The sequence below is a fragment of the Gossypium hirsutum genome, chromosome A05 (genome assembly GCF_007990345.1).
Source record: "Gossypium hirsutum isolate 1008001.06 chromosome A05, Gossypium_hirsutum_v2.1, whole genome shotgun sequence".
NCBI lineage: Eukaryota > Viridiplantae > Streptophyta > Magnoliopsida > Malvales > Malvaceae > Gossypium > Gossypium hirsutum.
In genome coordinates, this window is record NC_053428.1 from 100225295 (window position 1) to 100242037 (window position 16743).

The window sequence follows — 16743 nt, forward strand, 5'->3', positions numbered from 1 at the left end:
AGGATGGATCACTTCATTTTCGTTGGAAAAAAAATATTCAGTGGTTTAATGAGATGGATATCACTTAGCTTTATGGTTCGTACCACCACAACTTGAAAAAAAAAAGAAAATTAAAAAAATAAACCTTTAATCTCCCCACTTTCTGCTACATGCTTTTGAATTATAAAATTTAATAATTTAATAAAATTACGATAAAAAAACAGTGTGTTTAATAAATAAACATAACCCTTACGTTTAAAACACTATGAATATAATAAGTTATTGCAAATTTTATCATTCTATTTATGTTAGTTTCTGTTGAAACACTGTTATATTTATGTCTACAGCACGTTATATATTATTGTATATAACTTTTCATTTGGAAAGTGAGATGTAGCCGTCAAACAGACAGCACTTTGTAAGCACAATTTCGGATTGAATTAAACTCTTGGAAACCAATATAAACAAGTTTCAATAAATAAGTAAAGATAGTAGTTGTGCTCAACCATGTTATAGCAAAAATATTTTAGTATAAGTCTGTTAAACACTCATATGATATGAATATCAGGTATGAAAGTTGTGATGTTTCTCACGATTAACGAGCTATAAACAATAAAAATAACATAATAGTATTATTGACTATTACATAGGTATATATTTTTTTCATCAACTCAATACATAATTTAAGGCACAAGTTACGTTTTCTTATTAACATAATAGCTCTCTTAAAAAATTACGCTTCTTCCTTTCAAAACTTTTCTGAAAAGTTATGTTATTTGAATAAATTAATTTAGATGCAAATAAAAATTATAATTATTTCAATAATAAAATATAATTTACACCACCAAATTCAAGCTCAAATATTGCTCATCTTTTGATCATATATATACATAAAGCCTAATAGCCCAAATATCTAGTAGTTTAAGTACCCAACTCAATTACCCAAGTTACAAAGAATTATTTATTTAAATTTTTTATACTATTAATGTACCAAAAAAAACACCTTTATACTATATATTTGTTAGTAATGTATGATTACTAAGATTGCAAACTACTAACAAAATTATCATATACTTCTTTTTTATATATTTAAGTTTTAAGTCTAAAAACTTCACTAATACAAAATAATTATTTTTCATTTTAAAAATTTAATATATTTGTGTTAGATACATATTACTTTTAAATAACTTAACATTTAGATGCTAAGTTATTTACATAAGTTCCTTATCCAACGATTAAGTTACTACTGTGTCACTGATCAAAACATAAATAAAAGTCATATTGAACACGAATCAAAGTATCAAAAACATATGTTTTCGATATTTAAATTTGTGTTCAATGTAACTTTTATTTTTATTTTCTTTCTTTCTTTTTTTTTTCGAAATTTGGTAGATGAAATACATGGAAACAAACACACTCAAAAGGGCAGGACAAGTAGGACGAAACCTGAATCAACCAACAACAATAACAAGACTTTAGGCCAGACACTACATAGAACAAGTCTCCCAACCTATACTGTGAAGGTCAGAGAGGGAACAACACCTCATATAGCTCCAGCCACTAACAAAAGAAAGCTCGAAAATGTATATTTATTTAATTTTGTAACGATGAAATTTAAATTTGATTTTTAAAATTTATATATTAAAAATTATACTATTAAGTTAAAAGGTAAGTATTTAGTATAATGGCAGTTTATTTTTTTATTCCACAATCAACCTTAAAAGATTAACATGTGTCTCTTTTTTTAAATATATTTTTTAATATTTTACTATACCCTTATAAGATACTTGTCAACCCCTAATGTCACTCTTGCAAAGTCTAAAAACTCCACTAACATGTACAAAATAATTTCCCTCAAGTTAAATTCATATTTCTATTAAATATTTATTATATTTAATAGTTGTTTAAATATTTTAGTACTTAACATGTTTTGGTTTCTAATTTATTTTCTAAAACATCATCTTTATAAGAAATGTATTTTTAATATAACTCTATATGCAATAATTGTGGTGATAAAAAAGATTTAAGTAAAACTTTACTATTAATCATTATATTGATGCATAAGTTATAGATTTAGACTCTATATTTTATTTTTATTAATTTTAGTCCTTATATTTTTCGAATTAAAATCTTAGCTTTGGCCCAAACAGTAGCAATTAAATATTTTTGATTAAATTGTGTGCTATTAGTCTTGCACTATGTGCAAAGTTGTAAATTTAGTACATATATCCAATTTGAAAATTTTTAGTTTTTATACTTTTAGAATTTCGAAATTTTAGTTTTGAACTAATGATTGAAATTAAATAAGTTAAGTGGTTTTTTTTATGATATGTGGAAATAGAAAGCTGATGTGGAATTGCACATGTGATAATATGTTTTGTCGCATAATATTTTAGAAATAGCTTAATTGAACTTAATAAATTTAATAGCTATGGGTCAAAATTAGAATTTTAAAATTCAAAAAGTAAAAAAAGAATAGAAATAACCAAATCAGAGTATAAGGGTAAAATATATAATTTACACATAGTATAGGGACTAATAGCAAAATTTAACAAAGGTTGAAATCTATTTAGGCTTAACTACAAAATTGGCAGTCAAACCATATCTCTTTTCTCACTTGAGCACCTAACATTATTTTTTTTCATCAAAAGTGATACTTAAATTATCAATTGTATCTCATTTTGCCCCAAAATACAATACCAACTAATAAGAACATGACGTGTGCCACACATCATGTTCTTATTAGACTTTGTTCACTTTTTAGGTTATAATGAGATAAAATTGATAGTTTAAGTAACACTTTTGGCAAAATAAAAACTTTAAGTACCTAAGTGAGAAAGTGGTATAGTTTGAAAACTAATTTTACATTTAAGCCTGCTATTAAGAATTAACTATGCTAATTATCCTTAGCTATACTATCTTTAGCTTTCAAAGACATCTTTAGTTTTGATAGAAATAAATTGACCCTTCAATTCTTTCATGATATTCATAGCCTGATCAAGAAAAAAAATTAAGGTGCCATGTTTTCCACCGAAAACCCAACTAATAGCCAAACTGTTAACAATCATCCTTCCACGATTGTTGCGACTACTTCAGTGCTGCTTTTCCAATTTCACTTAATCAATTAATGGTCAAAGTTACCTCTATTTTTATGGTTATCTTTATAGTATGGTATTGATAGAACAAAGGTGTTTGAAACGTGCGGAAGAGACAACCATCATACCACCGTATGCCCCCATTCTCATAATTGTCCTTCAATCAGTCAAGCGATGGGCATGGGAGTGGGAGTGGGAGTGGGAGAGTAGGATGTGTCGTGGTCGAAGTAATTATCAGTCCTCTTTCCCTTCTTAAAATCGTGGGTATCAACAGTCTAATGGTTCATAGTCTCAATATACGCCTTTGGATACGTCTACAATTGTGTGTCACAATTATAACGGTAATGGTCATACAGCACAGATATTTTACCTTGGCATATCACCTTCAATGCTAGCAATTCAAAAATATTGCTCCACCCATCATAAGAAGTTGTCGACATTCTTCATAAATCTGGTTCTCTTTTAATTCCTTCAGTTTCGTTAAGTTTGATCGCTCTATTTTCCATTTCTAATACAATATCCATCGAATGACTAATTTTCTTAGCCCTCACACGAATTTTTGGTGAGGTATCTTAACTTTCTACTTAAAACACCATTTCAAACTCTATATGTCAATCAAAACACGAGGTTTGATGCCAATTGTCATAACTTAGACTTTTAACCAAACAAACCTCACGACCTTAGGAGGAGAATAAGCTTTCAAATTGCTCAAGTCAAGCTAAACACTCAAGATAATACCAATTGTCATGGCGTAGACTAACTAAAGAATTCTAGAAGGTAGTAAAGATATTTTTTATTGTTTCTCAAATGTGTTGTATGATCTTTTGATCTGTTTTGTTTATGATAATTCAAGTTTGATTTAGATTCATGGTTTCTAGACTGCAGATCTTGATGAAATGAACCCATTTTCGATTTTTGGATTCTGGGATGTTTTGATTTAATCCTTTATGCCGTAAAATTAATTGGGTTGTTTTTGAAAGATGATTTCTCGGATTGATTTTGTGTGATTTTTGTACTGTCCCCTGCCAAATTTTAGAAAATTTATTTCTTCTCCCTTTTTGGGGATTATGATATAATTCCTTTAAAGATGAGTATCATTTGTTGCATCTTCAACTGAAATACTTGAAAAATATTGGTTGTTTCTGCATCCAAATGCGCTGTTATGTTGAAACTAAATGCAAGAAACAAAAGAATAATCAGAGTCTTATCAATTTCTAATTTGGTAGAACTGCTCACAATGTTATATGTTGTTGCATACAAAACAAAATGGTTGAGAGTTACTGTAAAAGATTTGGGTGTTTGAATATGGTCTGTTTTGATTGTCGAATTTTGAAGATATAAGGAGCTATATTGGAGTTCCAAAGATGCCTGCACAAAATATTGAGACTGGCCATGAGGATACCGTCCATGATGTTGCCATTGTTGGCTACTGCTTCATCCGATACTACCATTAAGATCATTGGTATTTCCACTTCGGTTCGCGGTGGCCATAAAGGACCTGTTTGGGAGGTTTGGCACATCTGAAGTTCGGATCAGTCCTTGCATCTTGTTATTACAACGATCAAGTGATAATCTGGAAGGAATAATCCGAATGAATGGCTGCAGGCTCATATTTTTAATGAACATAAGTCATCCATGAACTTGGCCTCTGCTTGGTCTGTGGATCTTCCAATAGGAATATCTGGGTCTTCACCGCTACCACTAATGGTGGCTGGGATACCTCCAGGAAAGACCAAGCTCTCCCCGTAGGAGTGACTAGTTTCATGAGCACCATCAATACCACCAGGGGAATTAGTTGGATCTGGTTTAGAAGCTGGCTTCTGGCAGGTGTGACATTACTGTAAAGGTACAGGGACAATTTTTAAGAGTAGAAATGAATAAAAATTTTAACAAAAGAATTAATTTATCCATTTATCTATTATACATTTGGATATGAACTTCCTACTATATATTCATAACTAACATGCATAGGGGAATCTAGGAGGGTTGGCAGGCCGCCCCCTAAAATGAAAAATTGTTATTTAGGCTTTTCAATTTTTTCTAAAATTTAAATTAATAAAAGTAAAATTACACTTTAGCTCCCCTAAAATTATAAAAATTTGATTTAGTCCTATAAAAAATATAAAAATATAGACTATAAAAAATTAAAATTATATTCGGAACCCTAAAAAATTATTCTAGCTTCGCCCCTGCTGACATAGTGACATATATTCAAGTCCAAATAACACAGGTCGTGATATTGATTTTGCCACCTTGTTTTCTACATTGATTTTCTCTACTAATTGGATTAAGGCGTAAGTGTTGGATGCAACTTTCTTTTTTCAAGTTTTTTTCATGTATTTGGAGAGTTCTTTGAAGGTCATATACTAATAATCTAATGTTCACAATTGCAAGTCATTGTTTCTTAATTTGTCCCAACCTGGCTGAAACAAAGAATCCTTATCTGGTTTAACGTCAACCAATTGCAGGGCAGCGGAGATTGAATCAAGGTTCGTTTTCAAGCCTTTACGATCATACATATATAATTGACATAATAGTAGAACTTTTAAATTTATTGCAGATATTATTGTGGCAAAGTTGCAGTTTTAGTAAAATCACTTGGTTTTGTGGCTCTAATCCGAACCTTTGATGAGCCTGAGAAACCATGTAAGCCACATGCACCGCCCCCCACTTGTTTATTGTCCTGTATTTTATAAGAAATTTGAGTTGTGAAAAACAATGGGCCTATCATAGATTACCGATTTTCTTCCATCCGTTTCTTTTCTTATTTTGGCTCTTTGTTTTTATATTATGGAATGATTCCTTGGTAAACCTTCCTAGTATGAGGTTCTTGATGTTGATGGTGACTAGTTATCTTTATAACTACATCAATAGTGAATTATAAAAAAATTTGAAGTGGGTTACTAATATATTTGAAATTTGTTTTTAATTTTTTAACCAATAATGGAAGTTAAACATAAGTATTGCCATAATAATAAATTTAATTTTCTAATATCTATATATTTTATTAATTTGATTCTAATTTTAAAAAATTAGTTAGGTAAACTACACCATAGGTCACCCAACTATGGACCTGTTTCTTTTTTTATTGCCCAACTATGATTTTTTTTAAATTGGTCACTCAACTAATCGAAATTGTTTTTTTTTCCATATTCGTTAAGTGTCAATAAGTGTCTAATTGGAGGGTGATGTGACAGTTAAATAATTGATATAATAACAAATTTAATCCTCAAAATTTATATATTATATTGTTTTAGTCATAATTTAAAAAAATTAGTCCTCAAAATTTATAATAGTCTCAATTTGATTATAATTCTAAAAAATTCAAAATAAATTAAAAATAAATATTTTTAAAAATGTAAAATAAATTCACCAACAAATTCTTCCAGAGCAGTCATTTTCTTCTCTTTTTTTCCTTTTCTACAACATCGACTCCTTACCCTCTTCAATATGACATGATCATCAACACCCCAATTAGCCTCAACTTACCACAACTCACCAACTCATTAAACTAGACTCGCCCAATTCACTTGAGGAAGAGGACCCAAAAAAAGAATTAGATTTTAATTCAGAGGTAGGAAAGAAACTGACTTCAGATGTAACAACCCGCTCGACGTAGACCGTATCGATATGTTGTTTGGCATATAGTTTAATAAGTCAGGGTAGAAAAAAGGGTGAGAATGGTGAACTATCTGTTATAAATCTGGGTGTTGTATTGCAGCGATTCGATAGCACACCCTTTTGCGGAACACATTGTGGAATTTGCCATTTGGCGAACTCTAGGGTTTGGCAGACTCTTTTGTCTGACAATCCGCCAACCCCAAATATTTGGGGCGAACTCATTAGTTCGCTGATTGATAGACTTATTTTTCGTGTTTTAGCGTGAAAATAATATTTAGGTTGGTATCATTAGAGTTTAGTTGAGACCTAGTTGGAATTGAACTACAATACTATAGATGACAATGTGATGTGTTTAAGTAGTGGAGTGACTTGTTTAGTTGACTTGTTTTAGAGTACAAGCAACGTTTTACTACTCACTAAATTGATTAGTGGTTGTAGTTAAGTTTGGTAGATGTTTAGGCAAGTCTATTCTTGGGTTTCAAGGGCCATAGTAGGATTTTCTGACCCTCGTACTAAGTTTTGTCCCCATTGTTTATGCTATATAAGGGTGCTGATAGCTGGCATGTTTCATTTTCGTTTTTCTTTGCGTTCTTTTCTAAGTCTTTGGAAAGTTTTAAGATAACTTCATTAGAGAATAAGAGAAAGGTTTCCAATAGCTAGCCAAAACACCCTTGTTAAGTACTAGCTTGCCAGTAAATTCTGGAAAGCCCTTAGGTTGTTGTCGAAGAGATTTACGTTTTGCATTAGATGTACATGATCAAATTAGATAAACGATCTAATGGTTATAATTGTTTCTTATTTAGCTCAAAAAGCTAGTGAAGGTCTAAGGGATCGAGCCAAAGGACCAGTAGAGTAGATTATATTCTAAAGTTGCTAGTGAGTTCTTTTTTACTTCCTTTAAGTTATGGAACTTCCATGATATGTGGGTTATGTGTGGTAAATTGCTCTTACGGTAAATGAGTCGATGTGTTATGTTTGGATGTGTGTGTGTGAGTATGGCCATTGTAAAAATACCCTCATTGTTGCACGAGCCCAGTACCAGAAATTTATGATATGTAAAAATTGTGGAAAGGAAATTTATATGTGATGCCTCTGGTAGGGCAATTATATTGCAAACTGGACTGGTAGATCACGGGCGAACCTTGTAAGAGAACACATGTTCGACTTAACAAAGATATGAAATGAAAATAAATATGACTGACATGTGATTATGATTTCTGATATATAGGTCCAAGGCTGGCGCAAGGATGGGTCCTTGATAACCATGCAGGTTTGTGGGAGATGTGTACAGGTTGGCAGAATGTGCTCGCCTGAGTATTGTATGTGTTGTGATAGATTGGCGTAGTGTTGCCACTAAGGAGTTGTGGATGTCAATTAGCATATTATATATGTATAACTGTCACATCCCAAAAATCGGGTTAGAAGAAATTGGATTAGTGAAACCCAAAGTGGTTACGTCTGGATTTTTAGTTTTGATTGTGAAAATTATAATAAATAATTTATTTCGGTTCAATGGTTGGTGTGTGTGAGGTTCTGGGTTTGAGCTATTCCCTTGAAATTTTGTTAATTTTTAGCTTAATTTCATATCCTTAGTCCTTTGACTTAAATCTTATTTCCACGCAAGTTATGATAGAATGAGCCTGCTAGTTTAGTGGTAAGGTGTCAGCCTACCTTTTGGTCTTGTGTTTAAATCATTGTGCATGGAAATGGGAATTTTCTTTTTGATAATTGTTTTAAAATTTTGGGGAAAACCTGAATTAGTTAATAAATGGATTTAGTGGGTAGTTTTAAAAAAATGGGTTAGTAAATCCTAAAACCTCTCCCCTAATTTAGCCATCCACTTTTTCTATGGTTTTCACATTTTCCATTTTTCCTCTCTTTCAATTTTTCCCTATTTCTTTCTTTTAGATTTTTTTTCTCACATTCTTGCTAATCACCTCTATTCTTTGTTGTCACTTTCTTATTCATTTTTGTTTTCTTTACAGTTCTCAGTCTATTTGTGTTGTCAATTCTCTGTCGATTCACTATGCAATTCTGGGTAAGTGTTAGTACTCGTTTAGTAAAGATTTGGTATTGTTCTCTTTTGGTGAGAAGATAAGTGGGTGAGTTTAGTGTTTAGATTGAAAAGGTTTTGATAAGTTTTTGTGAATTTTTTAGGTAATTGTTGTGGAACAGAGATTTTGCCAACAGGCTATGCTGTTATTTGCAAGGGTAAGTGACCTAATGTCGAAGTTAATGGTTGTTCATTTTAGTCTTGTATTGAATACTTGTTTTGGTATCGATACATGGTTATTTATTGATGTGATTTAATATCGTATGTAGAATTACGAGTGCACTTTTTGAGTCACTTATCAGAATTACCATCAAGTGTGTGATTCTAACCCGAGTTATCACTTGAAATTCGAGAAATTCATGAAACAGGAGATATTTTTGAAACTGCCCGACGACCCCACGACCATATGCCAGGCCATATGTGTGTTCCACACGACTATGTAGTAGGCCATGTGCCTGGTCGTGTGTGATTTTATAGGCCGTGTGGGGCACATGATCATGTGAAATCATACAGCCCGTATAGCTTAGCCATGTGGGCACACAACCATGTAAGATTTTACAAACCATGTGGGTTGACTGTGTGGACCACATGGGCTAGCTTTTTGGGCCATGTGAGCCTTTTGGGCCAATTTTGAGGCCCAATTAAGAGCCAATTACGGGACTCAGAAATTAGGTTTGTGGGCATTATATAGGCTCAGAAAAACGTAAGTTTTAGTAAACAAGCATGAGTAAGTGTTGGAGGTATGTTAAATAAGTTCCGACAAGTATAATAATGTGTTATGATATGTTAAATAAGTTCCGACAAGTATAATAATGTGTTATGATTTGCTATAAGTAAGTACGTGAGTTAAGCTTGTGTATTATATGTATTTTGTTATCTGTTTTGTAACACCCCAAACCCGGCCTGGACATTATGGTCGGATCTGGCGAAGTCACATGAGAGTGTTTTAGAAAATGTATTGACCTTCAAATCATTCTTTTTTTAAACTTTTACTCAATTCGGGAAACCAAATTCTAAATGGTTTGATTCAAACATCTCTTTTACGCGGAAGCTTTTGAAACCCAAACAATTAGTTTTAGGTAAAATCATTTATATTTATGAAAACCTTAATTTTAGGGAAACCGTGTTTTGATGAGTTATAGTTTAAATAATCAAAAAACCGTATAAAGTCCCAAATTAAAACCAAATAGTCCAAGTCTAGAATTACATCACAAACCCCAAATAAGCAATAAAAACTGGATGTAATCAGAAAAACAGTCTAAAAATTTACGTGCGGCCACCCTCGAGTCCTCTGCTACACCGATCCATCAAGTCTGGTGATTACCTACACAGATTAAACAGAAAAATAAGGGTGAGTTTTCGGAACTCAGTGTGTGATCCCCCACAGAAAACGTGCATACAGATATACATCAGATCATAATCATAATCAGTCTGGGTCGGAGCCCCTTACAGAAATCAGTGTGGGCCTTAGCCCACTCAGATGCAGAATCAGACATATAAATATTAGGCCCTTGGCCCATCTTATATACAGTATGCAGATCAGAACAAATTAAACAGAGTCCTACCCACCAGCCTCTACACACCAACTTCGTCCAACCCTACACACCATGTGGGGATAAAATCGACCCACACATCCCTATACACCATGTTGTACCGAATGCGGCACATAATCAGCTAATTGCAGCTGTGCTGTCAGATATCAGGCTTAGGAGCCTTTCAGAACACTTCCTCCATAAACATTAACCCAACCCTGATGCAATGCAGCATACAATACATGACATGCAAATATGCAATTAACAAATCATATATATACAAATCGATGTACATGCTAAGGCACATATATACATAGTCAGATCACGTAATCAGGGGTTAAGTAACTCTCACTGACCCTACAGTAGGTCCCAATAGACTTGGGCAACCTGAGTAACCTTTCAGAGTATTTCAAAAAAATTGGGCTCACACGCCCATATGGCCAGTCTGTATGGGCCTACATGCCCGTGTGGCCCACACGATCCAAATTGGCCTTGGCCGTGTGGATCACACAGCCTGGCCCAATATTCTACACGCCCGTTTGGTTCACTCGTGTGGGCCCACACGGCTCAATAGGTGGAGCCCGTGTATCGTACACGGCCTCACCAGCTATCATACGACCGTTTTATGCGCCAGTGTCTTGCGTGCACGGCCTGGCTCGTCGATCACATGCCCGTGTACTGCCACACGGCCTACCACACAGGTGACCACACGCTCGTGTGGCGTCGACAGTTTCATTTTTTGGCTTTCGCTGATTCTCGTTTTTTGTGTTTTCAAGTACACACCTGGTAACGAATTGATACAAAAGTAATTCCCGAGCCTCCAAAACCTAAACATCAGCATATTAATGCTTAGAATCAAACCTAATACATGATTAATCTAAATCATGAAGCCGACAACAGTTCAATTCACAAACCATCACTTACCCCTACACTTCGAATTTTGTGATTACGATTCCGCAAGATAAGGTTCTTATTCCTCGCAATTTGTTGCTGCCAAAACCAGAGATTAGCCCAACAGAACAACATATCAACTGAAAATAGAACTATACAAAAACCCTCTCTTAAAGTAATTGAAATCTTACCACCAAAATACTTAATCCAAAAGCCGAAAGCAGTTAGGGAGATGAAAGAATAGGGAAGCAAAAAGAGAAAAATTGACAGACTATGGAAGATCCGATTTGACGTTCCGCAAAAGAGAGAAAAATAATTCAAATTCGAGAGAAAAAAGAAAAAAATATGGTAAGATGCTACAGATCCCTTGAAACTCTCCCCCACTAACTACATAATCTCCCCCCAGTCAGAATTTCGACTGCACTGAAACACCAATGCAGAGCTGAACAAAAATGAAACTCCCTTGGTCGCACAGGGATTCGAACACAGAACCCTTAGCAAATCAACACTCACTTAACCACTAGACCAGCAGGCCCATTCTGATATAAAATTACAAATACTTAGTTATAAGTCCGCTACTTAAGAAATAGACTTACTTCAGAAAAATACCAAAATTTGCCCAAGTAAAGCTTGAACTTGGGACCTCTCACATACATCCAGAACACTTAACCACTGAAGCAGATACAGATTTGTCACATTTCACAAAACCAAAATATAACATTTTTAGGGCGTTACATGTTTTGATAAGCTATCCAATTCGACTATGTAATATGTTATGCTATGATCTGTATAATTTATGTATTATGTTACACTTTGTATAACATCTGTCTATGCATGCATGACATACAACCTATGTGATATGTATGTATGTTGACATGACTTTGCATATGTATTAGGGTAGGTTATGATATGATGGAGGAAGTGCCATATGGTAGTTTATGCTACAATTATAATGGCTAAACCGCAAATTTATATATATGGAAATTCAACTGCAATTATGTGAGTGGCACACCACCACATATTAGTGTGATTGGATGGATGGACGCTTGTAGTCCTATTTGGTGTGATTGACTGGTCGAAGATGGTGTGTAGCAAATGAGGGTAGGACTTTGTATGATATGATATGATCTGATATAATATGATATGATATGAATCAATATGGTATGATTTATGATATGTTCTGGTACGATAAGATACGTTCCGATATATGTTAAGCACTATTATGATTTATGATATGCTTTGATGTGTTGTATGTTATAAAATTACTAGTTGCTTATTGCATATGCAAAACCATAGTAAATTTTGTTTTTGTGGGTCGGGTCACACACTGGACTTCTAGCTCACTTGTTTGTGTATATGTTTTATGTGAACCTTCGACTTGGGACCGGACAACATGCGGGAGCTTGGATTGTTTTCAGCTAAGTAATATGGTGATCTACATTACAAAATTTGTTCTTGGATTTTTTAAATTGTATTTTGTTTTTGGGCTCTGTTTTGGTTTCGTTTTGTTCATCGACTTTTGGAAGTTTTAACGTAAACTGCAAAATTATACAAGCTAACAAATTAGAATTTGATTTTCAAAATTAAAACTCTGAAAAGTTTTTCGCTGCAAATTAAGTAAACCCTTAAGTATTTTTTGTAAATAAATAGTTTTTGACAAATGTTAGCATTAACTGGAAGAGTTTTGCTTAAAATTGATATTTGTGAAGCAAACAAATTTGAATTAAATTTCGGGACTTGAAATAAGTGTTTTTGAACTTAAGCTTTTCTGAACGTCTGTGAGAGTTCTGTCAAGTTTTATGTTTTTGAAACGCACAACTAAGTTTGATTTAAACAAAAGCTTTTAAACAAACTAAAGTAATTCTTCCAGATTCGGCCATAACATCTAGGCTGGGTTTGGGGTGTTATAATAACGATCAAAAGTTATGGTTCTTTTCTTATGAGTACTATTATTTGTTGATTACCAGAGTTCTTATAAATCTAATTGTGTCTATTCTGGAACTCACTAAGTTCAAATGAACTTACTTCATTAGTTTTCATTCTCAGGAATTGTAGTAGTAGAAGGATTTGTCGAAAGGGACTATGTCAGAGTTATGGTTGCGAGTGAGCCACTTGTTTTTTTTTGTATCATGCATGGCTATATGGCAGATGGCGAAGACAAAAATTTTATATTTAAATTTTGCAATTAACTACTTCGTTTGTACTGCTCCATCTTAAAAGAGAATTGTCCATTCTTTTGAAAGTATACGTCAAACCCTCTTGATTTGTTTATCATGAATTTTATGATTTCGATATATATACGTCAAACCCTATTATTTTCTCCAAAAATGCATTACCAAATGAAAGAAGAATAAAAATGGCTTTTACACTAATAAAAATATTCATAATGGTTTTTTTTTAAATTAAGTTAAGTTAAAGGATTGAATCTCTTGTAATGCCCCAATCTGTTGGGCGGTCTGTCTAACTGATTGATACACGCAATGTCTTCTTGATGGGCTAATGGATGTTACATCAAAAGGAAAAAAGGATCAATTTGAGAGGAAATATTATAGAAAGAGAAGTAAAAAATGTATGGTTCAGATTCTAAAGACAATGGTAAGGGGGGAAATGAAAATGGAATTGTTGAATTGAAGCTTAAAGTTTTGGAATTTGATAAGCTAGAAGGAAGAAGAGCTCTGCTTTTATGATACATTTCAAAAAAGATAAAAATATTATGAATATTTTATTATTAAGTGGATGTCTATCAAGAAATAGAGTTTGATATATTTTAATATTCTAATATTCTTTAGAAGAAGAGTTTTATTTCATTTATTCTTTTTTATATTTATAAATGTAAACTTTGGAGAGGCATTGTAAACATCTCTATTTATCAATAAAATACACACTTCTCTTTTACTCACTTTTACAATCTTATTTCTCTCTTTTTTTTTCGCTCTCTATTCTTTTATTTTATAACACGTTATCAGCATGATACTCTATTCTCTTTCAAAATTTTCTAACCTTTTTCTTTTTAAACAAAAATTCTAGAACAAAATAATTCACCAAAACCAACTAAGATTCAAACCTAGGCCTTCAAGGCTAGATTCTTCTTCCTTAACCACCTACCCACACAGTTATCATTGATATTTTGTGTCTAGAATTATATAAAACCAATGGCCTCCAAAGAGATAAAATTACCAAAAGCAAGTTTCTAACCCATGTTCCCCAGTAACCCTCAACGCCTTTTACCATTCGACTACTACCAGATTTGACCTAAACATTGATTTTAGATCTTGATCTTGCATGTATCGGGCAAATTTTAGATTAGTAAAGAGCTTTAACTTTTTTTAATTGAGTTATGATTATTATTTTTTACTTGTTTTAAGTCAAATCAAATTATTAAGTTATATTATTAAATATTAGTGGGTTCATAAGGTTTACTAATGAACCTTCATAATATATTATTTTCAATTGATTGTTTATAGAAAAATGTCGTATAGTAATATTCTTTTCTTATTCAATATTTAAAAAAAACTTGGGTTTTGGTAGAAATATATTGATATCAATTGCTTAATATTTGAGTACATATTGTTTTCTTACCAAATGTTATTTATTTAAATATATATTGATTGCTTACTCAAGCATAATTTTGTGTGATATTGATTCTTTTTAAATAAAAAAATCTATTAGGAAGTTTAAAAATTCATCCTACTAGATTTATTGCATTCTCCAAAGTGAATGTAAGTATAAAAAGAAAAAAATTAAAGGGTATAATCATTGACGTGATAAGTGACATATAATATGTTGGATCTGGTGCCTTAAGTGTAGTATTTTCGTCTATATGCACTTGTAATTTTTTTGAACAAATTAGTTAATAAAATTATTCATGAATTACATTAATACACTGTGTATACTGTCCTCACATGGTTGTTTCATGTAAAGAAAAATAGAAGAAAATATTAGTTCATGTGTTGTTTAACGTTTAACTAATACTAAGTGGTATTATGTGGTTGGATCGTAATATAAAAAGACAACTTATATTAGTAGACGAACCTAAACATGTCTTTAGTCTAATCAGAAATGAGCAAACCGATTGAAAGGCTAATATGCTGTCTATCAAGTCCAATTGGAAAGATGCCTTGTCTTGAGCATCAAAAAAGATGACTCCTAGAAGATAGAGACATAGAAATGATTGATTGGACTAACAATACATCAGATTGGACCCAAAATGAATAGATCCTAAATCTGTTTATGGATTTATTCACTTATAAAGTTCAAAGTGTGGCATACCTTAATCCTAAATGGATGACAAACTATGTATGTGTGACTCATATACTTTGATTTAAGTAAAAGCCTGAGTTCAAATAGATAAGGAACCAAAAGTTGGTACATTAGGTATATGAATTATGCCGTATGTAACGTCATTCACAACAGTGGAATTCATAGCTCGAGATATGGGTAAATTATATCCACTCGTTGGCATTACATGGTTGATGAAAATTAAATGTGGCCACGGGTTATTCGTCTTTGTGATGAATGACTTGATTATTATTTGATAGTAATTGACTTTTTCTTAAGGAAGATGTAATGGTTACCATGAGATAAAATAGGATCATATTAGGAGAATGGATTTATCCCAAAGAGATTAAGGATATCCTATGAGGGTAACACACTTATGACAAGGTCATTGGACGAGCACTGATCAAGTTGCTTTCGTAATGATATGTCGTTGGGGAGAGCTTAGACATGATACTATAGTGGAATGACTTCATGACTAAATGAGTTTATAATTAATAGATGAAAAGTTGGAACTTAATTATAAATCATTTGAGCCTTAATCACTTATGTCCAATTGGTTCCTCCGTTAGCTCGTTGAAACTAGAAATGAATCGTATGTTGAATCAAATGAGCATAAATGAAGATAAATGGTAAAAATGGAGAAATGGGAAACATTTGGAAATGAATGTGGTTTTCTCCAACTAGAAATGAATTTATGGTTTTTGAATTAAATGAAGTTCAGAAATGGAAATAAATCATTTGGTCATAGTGAATCCGTTAAATGTAGAAATGTTAAATATATGTTCTCATATATTCTTTTACGGTAAAGTCATCATGATTTTAATGGAATTAGAATTGGATTGAGAAAATTATTTAACTGAGAAATTAATTGATTTAAATTAATTGGAGATGTTATTTTGAAAAATAGAAAAATAAATATTGGGTTGGATCGAATTAATAATTACTAGGTTAAAATTCTAGGGAGTACTTGTAAGTGGACTCAATATGTGAGAGGCCCAAAAGCCCCTCATGTTTAAGAGAGGGAATACAAACCCTAGTTTGTTTAAATAGGGTTGCTGTAACAACCCTCACCCAACCTGATTGTCGAGTCTGAGCTTCAGAATGCTACATTCATTGTCAAGGAAACTACCATCTAATTCACAGCAAAACAATCATTTACACATGCAATTCATTTTCAATCACATTTATTTCAGGTTAAGCAAACAATTTTGAACCTTAATTGATATTACGAAATCTCTTAATCAACCCAAGTATGAAATAAGACCAAATTGTAAAGTTTTTACAATTTATGAAT

General features: G+C 32.4%; 1 pseudogene; it reads left to right on the plus strand.

The window, feature by feature from the left end:
* Positions 1 to 3395: 3395 nt before the first annotated feature.
* Positions 3396 to 5146, plus strand: LOC121229586 (protein transport protein SEC13 homolog B-like; annotated as a pseudogene).
* Positions 5147 to 16743: the final 11597 nt, after the last annotated feature.